This window comes from Toxorhynchites rutilus, chromosome 3 (genome assembly GCF_029784135.1).
Source record: "Toxorhynchites rutilus septentrionalis strain SRP chromosome 3, ASM2978413v1, whole genome shotgun sequence".
NCBI lineage: Eukaryota > Metazoa > Arthropoda > Insecta > Diptera > Culicidae > Toxorhynchites > Toxorhynchites rutilus.
Window position 1 is genome coordinate 142,911,314 of NC_073746.1, and position 6,224 is coordinate 142,917,537.

The following is a 6,224-nucleotide window of genomic DNA, read 5'->3' on the forward strand; positions in this document are numbered from 1 at the left end:
GTATGACATTTTTTCAGCACATGCATGTAAAAGTAATTTTCATTTACATAGAGTACTAATTTGGTTTGAGAAAAATAATCTTCATTCATAATTCGGATTTTAAAAGTGTGTTCATCCCTTCTGCAAACCCATATTGTCATGCAAACTCCCCTAACTGGTAACAAAGCTCAATGCCGTCAACGCGGATTGTTTGGCACGGAAAAAAACTCGTGCACTTGTGAACGTTCTAATTTGGCCAAAAAATTGTAAGAGGTTGTATCTAAGACACGACCGCATTTCCGACGTAGAACTACGCAATTTTATTATGCAATCCATTTGTTTACCACTTCGAATATTATTTTAGTTTTATTTTAATGTTACTACTTCAGTAGTAAAAATTTTCATTTGAAATTCGAATAATTTCAAACTGATAGGCCTGGCCTGGTAAACTGATAGAGAATATAATGAATATCGCTACCAAACTGTAGATTTACATATTAGATAAATAATATATTAATATATTACATTTACGATTGAACAGCGCTGCTAACCCGCACCATGATTTCCCATTGCCACTCAGATATCCGATCTCAAACTATAAACACCTTTGTTTCTATATTCCGCTTGAAGTGGAATCGATCCCCACAACATTTAATAGTAAGGTATAATGACGATTTTCCCAGACTTCTCAATTTAAAAGTGCGTTTAAGGAAAACATATTCCGGTCTGCACAACGGCAAGCGAGTACAAAAGTACTGAACACAAAAAATACCCCCGACTTGCATGTATTTGCCAAGCGGGTTCCACCAGGCACATTAATTTTGAAGTCCGTGTTAGGGAAACACAGCTCGGTAGGAACAAAAATAACCCCGACTTGCATGTTTTGACAAAGCGGATTCACCCAGGCACATTGATTTTGAAGTCTGTGTCAGGGAAACACAGCTCGGTGGGAACAAAATACCCACAACTTGCATGTATAGTTGCAAAGCGGATTTCCACAGGTACATAGATTTTGAAGTCTGTGTTGGGGAAACCATAAATCGGGCCAATCAAAACTTGGCAGTTAGGGCGTTTGGATAACGCTTGACATTCTGCAGTTATTCAATTCTTCATCTCATGAAAAACAACATTTCGTCAATTGTGATAGACGCGTAGAAATATTTCGTATCAATTAATGCAAACATCTTTCCGATCTACTAAGAAATGTTAGAGTTATAAGCATTCGAAATGCGGGTATGTTTAGCACACAAATCGACAGAACAAATGTATGGGGAAAGGAAATTCTTCCAGTTTTCATGAATTTAAACCGTTTAGAGATTAGCGAATTTTAATGTATAGCATATCAAACAAATCTTAGATAATTTCCAATTCGATTGGTATGCAAATCATGAGAATTCGTTCACAGTGAAAATAGTAATGAAGCTTAATTTTATTTCATAAAAACTTGACCTGTTTTCTGATTTGGCACCCTTCCTGAAAGACGTAGTTCTACGTCAAAAAATAGCTGCATTTACAGTGTAATACCATGGACAGACATACAACTGTACTAGCGCTGTACGTGTACAGCGTTGTACAGGTACCACGATAGCATGACACACATACTTTGGTTGTACATTGTACCGCATGTCAGACTGACAATCAGAAGTTTGAATTTATTGCATTGTATTTTCACCAATATTTCAATGAAAAAGGTTTTTATTTAGCGTCTAAACTATCGAACACAACAAATATGTTTCCAATCTGAGTTATTAACTCAAGAGAAAGTCAATGAAAAGATTGTATACCAAATGTTTTGATTCGTTTTGTTCATGCTACCCACCACTAATCGTCTATGGCGCTGCGCACAGTTCAACTGTAGCCATGTACAGCGGTAAAATAGGTCGGTACAGGTACAGCGATTGTACCGAGTTGCTTGCATGGTTCTAGCGCTGTACATGGTGACAGACATACAATTTTCGAAGTACAACGCAAGTACAGCTGTATGTCTGTCATAAGTATAACGTTACTATTTGCATTTTATCAGCGTTGAACTTCGTGAAATTGGATACACAAAAGGTTTCCACTATAATTTCATGCGATAATGTCAATTTTTATAACATAATTGTATTCGAATGTAGCAAAATCATATAACGTATATGATTGATACATAACTGCTTAACAGCCGGATGCTATGATTGATGCCTTAATCATTAGGAAAATCCCAAACAAAACCGTCAATGGGAACTCTGTTCAGGAGGAAACAAAGGCAAAATGTCAGTGGGGAACTCGATATGTTGGCACCTGTCAGTTTAATAGGGGTTCAATTGGGACACCAGCTACGTGTTTTTTACGCACTCCCAATCAAAGAGCTTCCTAGTTAAACAACACCCTGTTAGCGAACTATTACTGTAATTGATCGATTATACATTTGCTCTAAATTGAATTATGATATTAAACAATTGCACAATGTCAGAAGCAAATCGCTGAAATTTCTGCTATGCATTCGACACTCCAGTATATTCCTGCATATTATTGTATTGTGAAACGTTTGGTTTGAAACTGTTAATGTAGATTTACTATTCCCAGTATCTTCATTGATAAAACAGAGTAGGTGCTACATAAAATAATGGTTGTTTTTGTAGAGAGATATATAACATTAAATTGATAACACGTTAATATGTGCGCTAGTGTCAAAAATATGCTTTAAAAATGAACTAATTTCGAATAGTGATGAAAAAACAACAAACTATAACAAATTTTCTTTAACACTCCTATACTCGCGCATTGGTCTGTCAGACCGAGAAATCAATAATTCGTTCATTTCTCAGAAAATATCAACACTACGACTTTGCGTTTCTCTCTAGCTTTGTTATTCGTCGTTCGTCATCGATTAGCGTATCGCATGTGTTGGTACAAAGGGGACGTATGTCACTTTTTTGACACTTACGGTCTGACACACCGACTTGAGTATAGGAGTAACTTTTTTGGACAAGTGCCTTTTTTCATATTCTAGAATATTGTTGAATGAAATGTTTAAACTAATGTTAGTGGCGTGGAATATTTATTAAATATAATGCATAAGATCATTACCGGACTATTCTTATTTGATTTCAGTCCCTTTTGTAACAGGATTGAACGGATCCATATACATTCTTCTCTTCGATAAAAGACCCGAAAAACACGCAACAACTGCATGAAATGTAAAAAATATGTTCGTTTCGAGCATGCAGTTATGCTATCCCAGCACACATTAAATCGCATAACAAGCGTATATATAACATCATATGCCCTAAATTTTGGTTGGCATATAATGCGCCTAACTGGCATATGCATGCTAAAGTGGAGGCCAAATACATACATGGCAAATGCTTACCGAATTTGTTTGGATGAATTTGCAACTTCGACCGGCTATAATAGCGATTATGTTGAAATTGAATTGCGATCTAATATGAATATATTCATGAATTGTCAACGCACCTAATATGACTTTTGCCATACTCATATACGATTTATTACAGACATAGAGAAAAAACAAATGGTGCAAAATATTTTCGTAAAATGTTTATTATAGCCTCACGAATCGCCATTTTTATATATGAGTATTTATATTTGTAGAAATAATAATTATTAAATTTACTTGTGTTAGGAGTGGAATATATATGTTTAAAATGGCACAGATTGATGTTTGGAGAGAACTGATCCGATGTGGGTTCGAACTCCAGTCGTCTGGATTATCATCCACCAGCTATCTCGCGCAGCTATCTGAAATTTAATTCAACAGCGGTTAAAACTCATATATATGATTCGATATGATATAACCTAATACATTCTATGCAGTAGAATCAGTCATTCCTGGTTTCCGAGCCATATAAGAGCCACTTTTTTTAAATTTAATTATTTTATTCTTTCGTATGTGTTCAGATTTTGCACGCGAGTACAGGAGGGTTAAATCCTACACCCGAAATAAATATTTTGCAATTTTTTTGACATACAGATACGTATAAATACTTCATATCAATTGATGCAAATATCTTTGTGATCGAATTTATGCATTATTTTCTACATGTTCAGTGTTTAGTTGTTCATCTAACCCACTATATCCTCCTGTTACACGTTGTCATACATCAACATAGTTTAAAAAAATTGAAACAACAGTAAACAACGAAGCGACGTTAATTTGGGAAATACCAGAACTCACATCGCTATTTGTGCAATGCTGCCATTGTGGTGCAATAATTTCGAGGTCGTGGGATTCAGTGCCTTTGTTTCGTTAAAATAAACAATGAAGGTTGAACATATAAAAAGCCGGATACGAAAATCTCGTTGGGGTTTAAAAAAAAGGTTTTATTTAGCATATCCAGTGAATTAGATACATTATCAGGTATTATGATTATTGCGGTACCATTGTTTTATCCTTCTTACCATGTTCAATCTTTTCTTCGTTTTGCACGATCCCTATTCCGAGCACTTGTTCAGCTGCCAAAGTCCATGTTCGCTTGAAATCCTTCAGTTTGATTATCAGCTTCGCGATTGGCCAGTATTCCTCAATTGTCCTTAGATTGGGAAGTATTGACCGGATTCACCTCTTAAGCGGCCCGTACACGATCAGTAGCATCGACATTATCAGTAATGGCAATACTAGCAAGACACACTCCATTCGGCATCATCATTATTCTTCAACCCTACACGATCATTTTTATTGCTTCGAGGAATGCAGCAACTCTAGCCTTCATAGTCGTAAGAGAAATATACACATATTCGGAATGAAAACTATCAATGAAAATAAATTTTATTGTATCAAATAAACATCCACATCAATAATTTGAAAAGTTTTCTGCGAACAATGAAAAAATCTAGAATGAAAGTTGTTCCTAACAATGGTTTCTAATTATGATTTCAACAATTTGATCTGTTAATATAATGTCTTTCAGTGATGGATGAAGAAGATTCAAAACAATATGTTATGAGCATTCGAAAACCATTTTGAAATTCTTTTCATTGATCTATTCAGAATTTAAAACTGTATTTTCAATAGTAATCTCAATAGCTTATGCTTGATTCATTACCATTTAATACCTTCGTAGGTGTCGACACCGTATCTCACCTGTATGCTTCACCCACTCATTTGGGCAAAAGATGTCGACACTGCACCATCGCTATCGCGAATTACGAATTTTAAGCTTCGTGCTCCATCGTTGTGAAGCAGCGCAGACACTGTCCGGGGAGTAGCATACAGAAACAGTCTGAGAGGTCGTGTTGCCCGTAAAATGTCTTTCATCTCGAAGATGAATATGAAAAACAACTACAGTTTGCTAAGGTATATGTAATCAGACTTAAGAAGTTCTGTAACAAGTTCATTTATACGGATAAGACGAAACCAATCTCTTTGAATCGGATGGAAGACAGATGGTGTAGAGGAAACCAGGATCGGTGCTCCTGGTTTAGCTGGTTCAATTTGGTCCCCACAGTGAAACACGTCGGCGACAGTCAACTGATATATAATACGATGGCGGCTTCTGGAAATGGAACCATGGAGTGTATCAATTGGGCGATGGACAAGATAGCTTAATTGAACATCCTGAAACGTAACCTGTAGTCTCCCGTGCAGAAATTGGGCATCCTTAGTGATAACTACTTTAGAGGCGAATGAACTGCAAAGTTTAAAGCCTCTTAAAAACAAAGAAAGAAAGAAGATAACTACTTTCAACAGGATAATGACCCCAAGCAAACTGATCTCATCGTGCGGGAGTGCCTTTTCTATAATGTCCCAATGTCACCTCCGCAATCAAGTGAAGATTGAAGATTTTTTGTTTGTTTTTCAAACATGAAATAGAAAAGTGACAATTTCCATTCTTTCCTTATCACTAAGTGAGAGTAAAAAGGATCGATTTTACGATGATTATAAGTCGCTTATAATTATTTACCTTTTGACTCCTAAAAACTCAAAAATAGCAAATCAGCACGGGGTGTACACTCAATTTTGCGATTGACTGTATATCCGTATCGTTGTTTAGATCCCCTTTGCTCACTTTGACCTTTGCAGCAGCCTTTGTATTGATGATGAGCGCGAACTTTTGTAACGTTTGTTATAAAAACAATACATTCAATTTACCATTGTGCACGAAAAGAAACAGATCCTCAATCTAATGGTGTGGTGACCAGAACCGTTCTGAGTAACGAATCTCATTCTTTCAATCAGTTCTTCGTGAGACAAGAACGCGTTTACATCGATCATTTCAATGCAGATTTCAAAAGTTTGAAAATTT